Source organism: Myxine glutinosa, chromosome 1, assembly GCF_964187855.1.
Source record: "Myxine glutinosa chromosome 1, kmMyxGlut1.1, whole genome shotgun sequence".
Lineage (NCBI taxonomy): Eukaryota > Metazoa > Chordata > Myxini > Myxiniformes > Myxinidae > Myxine > Myxine glutinosa.
Genome location: NC_136261.1, coordinates 408,829,257 through 408,841,618, shown reverse-complemented (window position 1 = coordinate 408,841,618; position 12,362 = coordinate 408,829,257). Strand labels below are relative to the sequence as shown.

General features: G+C 47.0%; 1 protein-coding gene across 6 annotated transcripts in view; it reads left to right on the top strand.

Moving 5' to 3' along the window:
- The window catches only part of LOC137416052 (uncharacterized), a 97,704-nt gene that overhangs the window by 38,153 nt on the left and 47,189 nt on the right, over window positions 1-12,362 (top strand). The window lies entirely within an intron of this gene.

The window sequence follows — 12,362 nt, the reverse complement described above, 5'->3', positions numbered from 1 at the left end:
AGACACACAGAGAGACAGACAGACACACAGAGAGACAGACAGACACACAGAGAGACAGACAGACACACCGAGAGACAGAGACAGACAGACACACCGAGAGACAGAGACAGACAGACACACCGAGAGACAGAGACAGACAGACACACCGAGAGACAGACAGACACACCGAGAGACAGACAGACACACCGAGAGACAGAGACAGACAGAGAGACAGACAGAGAGACAGACAGACACACAGAGAGACAGACAGACACACAGAGAGACAGACAGACACACAGAGAGACAGACAGACACACCGAGACAGAGAGACAGACAGACACACCGAGAGACAGAGAGACAGACAGACACACCGAGAGACAGAGAGACAGACAGACACACTGAGAGACAGACAGACACACTGAGAGACAGACAGACACACTGAGAGTCAGACAGACACACTGAGAGTCAGACAGACACACTGAGAGACAGACAGACACACTGAGAGACAGACAGACACACTGAGAGACAGACAGACACACTGAGAGACAGACAGACACACTGAGAGACAGACAGACACACTGAGAGACAGACAGACACACTGAGAGACAGACAGACACACTGAGAGACAGACAGACACACTGAGAGACAGACAGACACACTGAGAGACAGACAGACACACTGAGAGACAGACAGACACACTGAGAGACAGACAGACACACTGAGAGACAGACAGACACACTGAGAGACAGACAGACACACTGAGAGACAGACAGACACACAGAGAGACAGACAGACACACAGAGAGACAGACAGACACACTGAGAGACAGACAGACACACTGAGAGACAGACAGACACACTGAGAGACAGACAGACACACTGAGAGACAGACAGACACACTGAGAGACAGACAGACACACTGAGAGACAGACAGACACACCGAGAGACAGACAGACACACCGAGAGACAGACAGAGAGACAGACAGACACACCGAGAGACAGACAGAGAGACAGACAGACACACCGAGAGACAGACAGAGAGACAGACAGACACACCGAGAGAGAGATAGAGAGACAGACAGACACACCGAGAGACAGAGAGACACAGACACACCGAGAGACAGAGAGACACACAGACACACATGCACAGAGACACAGAGACACACATGCACAGAGACACAGAGACACACATGCACAGAGACACAGAGACACACATGCACAGAGACACAGAGACACACATGCACACATGCACAGAGACACAGAGACACACATGCACAGAGACACAGAGACACACATGCACAGAGACACAGAGACACACATGCACAGAGACACAGAGACACACATGCACAGAGACACAGAGACACAGAGACACACATGCACAGAGACACAGAGACACAGAGACACACATGCACAGAGACACAGAGACACACATGCACAGAGACACAGAGACACACATGCACAGAGACACACATGCACAGAGACACAGAGACACACATGCACAGAGACACAGAGACACACATGCACAGAGACACAGAGACACACATGCACAGAGACACACATGCACAGAGACACACATGCACAGAGACACACATGCACAGAGACACACATGCACAGAGACACACATGCACAGAGACACACACACACAGACACACAGACACAGAGACACAGAGACACAGAGACACACACACACAGACACAGAGACACAGAGACACAATGCACAGAGACACAGAGACACAGAGACACAATGCACAGAGACACAATGCACAGAGACACAGAGACACAATGCACAGAGACACAGAGACACACATGCACAGAGACACAGAGACACACATGCACAGAGACACAGAGACACACATGCACAGAGACACAGAGACACACATGCACAGAGACACAGAGACACACATGCACAGAGACACAGAGACACACATGCACAGAGACACAGAGACACACATGCACAGAGACACAGAGACACACATGCACAGAGACACAGAGACACACATGCACAGAGACACAGAGACACACATGCACAGAGACACACATGCACAGAGACACACATGCACAGAGACACACATGCACAGAGACACACATGCACAGAGACACACATGCACAGAGACACACATGCACAGAGACACACATGCACAGAGACACACATGCACAGAGACACACATGCACAGAGACACACATGCACAGAGACACACATGCACAGAGACACACATGCACAGAGACACACATGCACAGAGACACACATGCACAGAGACACACATGCACAGAGACACACATGCACAGAGACACACATGCACAGAGACACACATGCACAGAGACACACATGCACAGAGACACACATGCACAGAGACACACATGCACAGAGACACACATGCACAGAGAGACACATGCACAGAGACACACAGGCACAGAGACACAGAGACACATGTACAGAGACACAGAGACACAGAGACACACATGCACAGAGACACAGAGACACACATGCACAGAGACACAGAGACACAGAGACACAGACACACAGACACACAGAGACACAGAGACACAGACACACAGACACACAGAGACACAGACACACAGAGACACAGAGACACAGACACACATAGACACAGAGACACATAGACACAGACGCACATAGACACAGACACACATAGACACAGACACACAGACACACAGAGACACAGAGACACAGAGACACAGAGACACAGAGACACAGAGACACACATGCACAGAGACACACAGACACACATGCACAGAGACACAGAGACACACATGCACAGAGACACAGAGACACACATGCACAGAGACACAGAGACACACATGCACAGAGACACAGAGACACACATGCACAGAGACACAGAGACACACATGCACAGAGACACAGAGACACACATGCACAGAGACACAGAGACACACATGCACAGAGACACAGAGACACACATGCACAGAGACACAGAGACACACATGCACAGAGACACAGAGACACAGAGACACACATGCACAGAAACACAGAGACACACATGCACAGAGACACAGAGACACACATGCACAGAGACACAGAGACACACATGCACAGAGACACAGAGACACACATGCACAGAGACACAGAGACACACATGCACAGAGACACAGAGACACACATGCACAGAGACACAGAGACACACATGCACAGAGACAGAGACACACATGCACAGAGACACAGAGACACAGAGACACAGAGACACACATGCACAGAGACACAGAGACACAGAGACACACATGCACAGAGACACAGAGACACACATGCACAGAGACACAGAGACACACATGCACAGAGACACAGAGACACACATGCACAGAGACACAGAGACACACATGCACAGAGACACAGAGACACACATGCACAGAGACACAGAGACACACATGCACAGAGACACAGAGACACACATGCACAGAGACACAGAGACACAGAGACACACATGCACAGAGACACAGAGACACACATGCACAGAGACACAGAGATACACACATGCACAGAGACACAGAGATACACACATGCACAGAGACACAGAGACACGCGCACAGAGACACAGAGACACAGAGACACACGCACACGCACGCGCACAGAGACACAGAGAGACACGCACACGCACAGAGACACAGAGACACACGCACACGCACAGAGACACACGCACACGCACAGAGACACACGCACACGCACAGAGACACACGCGCACGCACAGAGACACACACGCACGCACAGAGACACACGCACAGAGACACACACACACACACACACACACACACACACACACACACACACACACACACACACACACACACACACACACACACACACACACACAGAGAGACATAGACACACACACACAGAGACAGAGAGACACAGGGGCACCTGGCTTTGCACACACACAGAGAAAGTGCATCTGGGGTAAATTAACAGGGGAAGAAAAGATCAAGGGGATGGGGGAAGATGAGAGATGATGGTGAACAGCTGTTTTGAAGATCTGCAGGGAGGAGTGGGATTGAAGGGAGTGAGGGAGTTGGTTCCAGGGGCGAGAGAAAAGGGGAATCAAAGAGTGAAGGTGAGCAGAGAGCCTAGATTTTGGCAGTTTAACCATAAAAGGGTTGCTGGCAGATCTTGTGCGACCTGTAGGAATATTTGGGGGACAGAGCACAGACAGAGCTGGGGAACCTAGGCCGGATAGGAGTCGGTGGAAGATAGAAAGACCACTAAACCTGCCTGCGGTGAGCTGAGTAAATGAAAGGCCCTCGGAGTTAGCTTCATCGCGGGAGATTCCAATGATTCTGAAAGCTTTGGTTTCAACAGCGTGAAGCCGAGCTAGGTGTGAGGCCGGAGCACCGGCCCAGAGGGGAGACCAGTATTCCATTGAGCTGCGGATGAAAGCCTTGTATGTGGTGAGGAGCTCAGGTGTGCCAAGGAAGGACCTCGTACGACGGAGGATGCCCAGTCGGCGACTGGCTTTGGAGGCCAGCTTGGAAATGTGATTTTCCCAGGAAAGATCATGGCAGATAGTGAGACCCAAAAAGCTTGAGTGACAGAACTTCTTGGAGAGGATTGTTGAGAAAGTAGATGGGAGGGTTGTCCAGTCAGTCTTTTCGGAGAGACATAGAAAGAGTGTTAGATTTGTCAGGATTGAAAGGCATGTTCCACTTGTTTGACCAGTCTGTCATTTTGTCCAGGTCTGCAGAGAGTGAGGAGGCTGCAGACAAATATTTGAACACTGGAACACAAATTGTCTTATTGGCACTTCCAAAAACCCCAAGTGAGCAGTATGTGGCCAAACTCTTACGCCATCTCAACCAGTCAAAATTTCCACTCATGTTTTCAGGGCAGGACAACTTCAGGATTATTCTTCTTCCAATAAATACCCATATCCTTTTTCTCAAGATATACTGTGTGAAGTTATATACTGATATATATATATACTATTATATTTTATACTATTATATTATATACTCAAGATATACTGAACAACAACATGCATTTTAAGGTCATTTTCCCTGCAAGAGCGGGGGTTAGCCTTGCGGTCCCCATGACAATCTTCTCCATTTTGCCCTATTTTCTGCATCTCTCCTTGTTAACCCCCTTGCCCGCATTTCTTCTTCCATCATCTTCAGCCAAGTCTTTCTCGGTCTTCCCCGTCCTCTACTTCCTTCTACATTCATTTCCATCACTCTTCTTAACCAGTCACTTTCATCCTTCCTCAACACATGACCAAACCATCTCAACCTGTTTCTCTTCACAGCATCCATCACAGGCTCTATTCCCATCATCTTTCGCAATTCATCATTTGTCTTCCTCTCTCTCAACGATACTCCGCACATCCACCGAACCATTCGCATTTCCACCCTTTCCAGCCTTCGTTGCTGCTCTACGTTCATTACCCATGTCTCGCTCCCATAAATCATAACACTTCTCACACATGCAGCATACACCTTTCCCTTCAGCTTCAACGACACTCCCCTCCTCGTCAGCACGCCACTCAGTTCCCAAAACTTCTTCCATGCACATCTCACTCCAGCAACCGTTGCCGAGTCTGATCCACCTTCTCCATTCAGCATGTCTCAGAGGTAGCAAAATGTTTTCACACCTTCCAGCTTCACGCCGTCTCCAAGATCCAACTCAACATTTCCTCCATCTGCAGCTCCCTCTGTGCACACCTTACATTTGAATGTAGCTGCCACACTGGTTAATGACCCTCTCAGACCACTGCATTTTTAATGAACCCACTCAGCGCACTTTGTACATTGAATGGAGTGCACTCCGACACCCTTCCTGCACACACAGCACATGGCCACTTCCCAGTTCTTTCCACCTCACCACATGCTTTACCACTTGCCATCACCTTCATCTTTCCGATATTCACCTTCAGACCTTTTGTCTCCATACATTCCTTCCACTTGTTCATCTTTTCCTTCAGTCCATCCATACTTTCCGCAATCAACACCAGATCATCTGCATACAACAACTCCCACGGTAAACCCTCCTTTACGTTCTGAGCCAGCACCTCCATCACAGCTACAAATAGGAGTGGACTTGGTACCGACCCCTGATGCACTCCCACCTTCACCTCAAACTCACCACTGTTCCCGGCCTTCGTCCTTACAGCTGTGCGTGCTCTTTTGTACATTGCCATCACTACTCTGATCAACCATTCCTCCACTCCTAACTTCATCAATGCCCATGTCAATACTTCGCGTGGAACCCTATCGAATGCTTTCTCCAGATCAACAAACCCAAGAAACAACTTCTTCCTCTTCTCCATGTACTTCTGCTGCAACTGCCTCACAATAAAGAACGCGTCTGTCGTGCCTCTTCCTGGCATAAATCCAAACTGCATTTCGTCGATCCTCACCTTCTTCCTTATCCTCCTCTCCAACACCCTTTCCAATACCTTCATTCCAAAATAACTTTATCGCTCAGTACGAGCCACACTCCAGAGGGTCATAGTTCCCCTTGTATAGAGGGACGAGGGTACTCAGTTCCCAATCCACTGGAATGCCACCTTGTTTCACCACCAGATTACAGATCTCTGTCATTCTCTACACACCCCAACTTCCTGCTGCCTTCAACATATCTCCCACAACTCCCGTCGGCCCTCTCGCTTTTCTACTCCATTGCTTTTATCGCTTCCTCAACTTCCTTCTCTGTTATCTTCTCTGCCGGTCCTAAAACTGGGTTACTCTCTATGTTGCCATCCCATTCATTCTCTGTATTCAACAGCATTTCCATATATCTTTTCCATCTTCCTTTAATTCCATCTGGGTCCACAACGATTTGTCCCACTTCATCCTTCAAGCAACTCACCCCCATCACATCACACCTCTCTTTCGCTATCTGCTTTGCAATCCTGAATATACCGCTCTCTAACCGTCTTCCGAATCCAAGCGTTCTCCGAACATTTTCCAACATGCCTCATGCGCCTTTGCTACCTCTTTCTTTACAGCCTTCTTAGCTGCCTTATAACTTTCATGCTCTGCTTTTTCTGCTCCCGTACCCTTCGCCTTCTGCCACTCCTTGAACTTCTTCCTCTTCTCGTCAATCCTCGTTCCAACTTCATCATCCCACCACCGTGTTTCCGAGTGCTTCGGTGGTCCATTTGTCCATCCACATACCTCACCAACGGCTCCCAACAGACTATCTTTCATTGACATCCAACCACTTTCAGGCTCAACCACATCATCCTCTGCCCTACTCAGCCTCTCTTTTAATGCCTCCCTTACTGTCACCTCTTTCATCCTCCACACCTTCATTCTCGGTTGGTACTTCACCTGCCGAGCTCTCCTCGCAGCTTTCACCCTTATGTCGCAGACAACCAAGTGGTGCTGTGAAACAGCCTCCTCCCCTGGGATCACCTTTGTGTCCCGGAGGTGCCCCCTATCTCGCCTACGCACCATCAGGTAGTCAACGGTTGTTGTCAACATCAAGTCAACAATCCACCCCACAAGCTTATTATCCTCTTTCTGGAACTGAGTATTGCAAATCAACAAATCAGCTCCATCAGCAAACTCCAAAATCCTTTCACCTTCTCCATTTCTCACACCATATGCATAACCCCCATGAACTCCCTCAAAACCGTCCATACTCCTTCCCACATGTCCATTTAGGTCTCCTCCTCCCACAACAACTTCCTCATCTTTCACGTTTTCCATCAGCTTCACTATCGCACACCAGAACTTGTCCTTCTCTTCATCGCTCCGACCAACCTGCGGAGCATATCCCGAGATGACGTTCACCAAGCGCTTTCCAATCATCATTTTCACCATCATGAACCTATCACTCACTCTAGTCACACTCACCACACTGTCTACAAACTCCTCAGAAAACAGGACACTAACACCATCCACGCCCTCCGGGCACCCTTGCCACACAAACTTGTATTTCTGTCCCTGCCTACCCTTCACCATTCTCACACCACTTCCCTTCCATCTCGTCTCTTGCACACAACATGTGTCCACTCTTCTTCTGACCAATACTTCCACCACTTCTCCTGATCTCCCTGTCATTGTCCCTACATTCCATGTCCCAAACCTCAGAAACCGATCTCCACTTTGGGCTGTACCCTGCCCATATGTAGTTGTAATTGTCATGGTTCTCTTTTTGAGGCAATGTATTTATGGCCGGATGCCCTTCCTGACGCCAACCCTCAAAGCCGCCTCTTACTGCTTCTTGCAGGGATACGGTGTACCTATTCTAAACCAGGGTACAGACCGGGAACTCTGAACGATTGTATCTGCGCATGAATTCCAAGGACACAGTCGTGGCCAAAAATATTGGCATCCTTGCACCTTTTTCAAATAATGCACCATTTCTTCCAAAAAATTGTTGAAATTAAAAAATATTTTGGTGTCCACATATGTATTTCTTTGGTTTGCAGTGGAACAAAACAAAAAAGCTGAAAAAATTACGAAATCTGAGCTTATTCCACACAGAAATCCGAAAATGGCCCGGACAATATTATTGGCACCTTTTAGAAGTTGTTTGAAACGATTAGATTTCAAGCACGTGATTTTCCTTTACTTTGAAATTGAACTCACTTGTGGTGGGTTGCAGGTGCCTGCAATATAAAAGTCACTCATTCAACCAGTTTGAATAGAGAAAAGGAGTCATTCTGGTGTTTTGTGACACTGTGTACCGCAAAGAGCATGGAGAAAAGAAAGAAAACCGGAGAATTGTCTGAGGTCAGACAGGATTGTAGCCAAGCATGGGCAATCTCAAGGCTACAAGTCCATCTCCAGAGACCTTGTTGTTCCTGTGTCCACCATACGCAATGTTATCAGGAAGTTTAAGGCCCATGGCACTGTAGCCAACCTCCCTGGACGTGACCGCAAGAGCAAACTTGATTGAAGATTGCAGCGAAGGATTGTTCGAATGGTTGAGAAAGCACCTCGATCAACTGCCAAACATATTCAAGCTGAACTTCAGACATAAGGTACGACAGTTTCAACTCACACCATCCGTCGCCAACTCGATGAAGGGGGGGTTCTATGGTAGGAAACCCAGGAGGACTCCACTGCTGAGGAGAGACAGAGAGAGACAGAGAGAGACAGACAGAAGTTTGCCAAAACACACCTGAACAGTGAACAAGCCACAATCATCCTGGGAGAATGTCCTGTGGACAGATGAGACCACATTAGAGTTTTTGGTGAAGCACATCTCTATGTTTACAGAAAACAAAATGAAGCCTTCAAAGAAAAGAACACCTTCCCTATAGTCAAACATGGAGGAGGTTCAGTGATGTTTTGGGGTTGCTGTGCTGGCTCTGGCACTGGGTGTCTTGAATGTGTGCATGGCATCATGAAATCAGGAGATTACCAAGACATTTTGGAGCTCAATGTTGAACCCAGTGTCAGAAAGCTGGGTCTCCGTTGAACGTCATTGGTCTTGCAGCAGGACAGTGACCCCAAACACACTTCAAAAAGCACCCAGGAATGGTTCAAGACAAAACGCTGGACTATTCTGAAGTGGCCAGCAATGAGTCCAGATCTAAATCCCATTGAACACCTGTGCGGAGATCTGAAAACAGCAGATGGGAGAAGTCACCTTCAATTCTGGGAGAACTGCAGCAGTTTGCACAAGAAGAGTGGACCAAACTGCCAGTGGAGAGGTGGAGGAAGCTCATTCTATGCTATAGGAAGTGCTTGACTGCACTGCACGTTATTTTGTCCAAAGACTGTGCTACCAAATATTAAGTCTTGGGTGTCAATAATTTTGTCAATGCCATTTCTTTTTATTTTCTGATTTAAAAGGATATAATAAGTTCTGAATTCAAAACAAAGGTTCTGCAATATTAACAGTGAAATAAAGAATTGTGGAGAACAAATACTTTTGTCAATTTCAACTTACTAGTACACCCGCAGACTCCGGGAGGGGCAGGAAGGGTCATTCCTCTTTGGGGAACATAGATTACAGTCGATCTATGGGCGGGTCTCAAGAACATTGGGTGTGTGTCATTTACCAAGTTTCTTGTGAAGAGATAACCAAGTGGTTTAAGCATTTGAGCAAGCACTCCATTCAAAACCGTTAAGGAACGGCTGGCTTGGCAAGCGCTAGCTAGCTGCTTGGTAAAGGAGCACAACCCGAGCTTCTCCCTTTAAGTTTCGTATGCAAGAGCAGGAGCGAGTTTCAAAAGTTCGCTACGAAAAATGCTATGGTAGCAGAAGAAAGGGCCATGTTATTAACCTAACATTTGTGGGTTATATAGAGTATAGTAGATCTTCGCTCAGTTCTGCAAGTAAACCTTACTTCACGGATGTCGGGATTCCTCCAAATTTCTTCATTTAGTGTTGTAAAGAGCATTAGCGACTGTTTAAAAAGCTAAGCATACATCTTTGTGGTGTATAATAGTTTTACTTCCTGTAGAAACCGTTGCTCCCATGGAAACGCCATTATCTTACTATAATTCACCAAATGTCCGTCTGTTCGAAGGTACCGTAAAAACTGCTGAACCGATCTCAACAATATTTTGGGTGGATAATCCTGGGATCTCCAGGAGTAAAATAGGCCATTTAGTTTTCCCAATTTCAGCTTTGGTCTCCAGCATTCTCAGGTTTGGACTCCCACATAACATTCGTGTTCGCATAACGTTCATTGTGACGATGTGACGATGTATGTGTTCACGGTAGTGTTTGACGTGACGATGTGAACGTAATTTCGTAATGTTTTTCGTTTCGTAATCCTTTAATGAACGTTTAATGCCCTTCGATGTCCGGGGCCGCACGCTCGCTACACTGGACGGGCCAGTGTGTACCTTGCCCTTCGCCATCGGGCTCGGGTAAACCTCTGAGCCCCATCCATGATGGGGATTGGGGCTTGAGACAGTGTCCCACAAACGAGGAATTCCCAGTAAGCACGAGTCATCAGCCTGCGTTGATTAAGTCCCTGCCCTTTGTACACACCGCCCGTCGCTACTACCGATCGGACGGTTTGATGAGATCCTCGGATCAGCCCCTGCACGGGCCGTTCTCGGCTCGTGCCGGTGCACCGAAAAGATGAGCGAACTTGACTGTCTCGAGGAAGTAAAAAGTGTAACAAGGTTTCCATAGGTGAACCTGCGGAAGGATCATTATCGGGACATGAGAGCAAGCGAGACGTACGTGGTACGTGATCGTCCATGTACTGTTTAGCCATGTACTGTTTAGATTTTGATGATTTGCATGTGATATGATTTAACGGATGTTTATATGAATCGTTTAAAATAAAAAAGCCTTCAATTTCTGATATTTTACCTTTTCATTTGGGCTTCCCAATTGAAGCCCCGCCCATAGGGCGGGTACCGTTGCTCGTAACTATAAGTTATTTATACATGTTATCACTGAGGAAAAATGCTTTGGGGAAGTGGGACATTATTAGTATTAATATTGGTTTGTAATAACATTAACAATATGCGATTATCATTAATTTTGTTATTAAAAGTGTCTTTGGAAAAACGCCACTATAAATCTTTTTCTTTGGACAAACACCACGATAAAGCTAATTTAACATTTATATACACCTTAACGTGCAACCCCATTGACTGCAATGGTGGGCAAACACGCTCGGGGAGGGGAGGGGGGGTGGGGGCAAATGAATGCACTACAACCTTCATTGTGTAACCCTTTGTCCTCCTGTCAAGTTTGGTTCAGATTGGATAAGTAACGACAAAATGTATTGGCATCAAAAATTCATCAGACAGCCAGACACAAATGTTGTATTTTAATATGATTTTTAGAGAAAATTGTGTCATTTGAAAAAAGTGCAAGGGTGCCAATATTTTTGGCCACGACATTGTAATTTAAGCCGTGATCCAATCAACAAGGCCCATGTTATTCGGACTGGATGAACGAATAAGCAAACCTGAAGCAGCGTAACTTTGTTCGTCCTGCTCGAGATGTCCTTGAAACGAAACATGGCGGCCAATGACAGACTCACCTTTGTGCAAAGGTATCCTTTATGTAACTATTTCAAAATACCTGCTTATAGTTTAGTCTGCGACTGTTGCTTCCTCAGGTAACTCCCACCATCCCCCTACTGTAAAACTACACATTTGCTTTCCGATTCACGTTCAAGATCTATATAAATTCAATTGAAATTAAGTTGTTCCTTTATCATAAACTGACGTTTGTAGACAGATAGATATTGAGACCAAATCGACCAATTGCTTCACCCCACTTTTTTGCTTCGTGCGTGTGTGGGGTAACACAAATTTTGTGGGCATGCGTTTGCAGCATGTGTCCGATACGTCACGTGGTTAAGACCAGGCAGTGTTGATACTGACTCGCGTGTGCCAGACACTGTTCACTAAAAATCCATAGATTTCTCAAAGGTGTAACATTAAATGTCATTTTCACTCACAAAGAGCGTGTCGTGGTATGAATGGCATC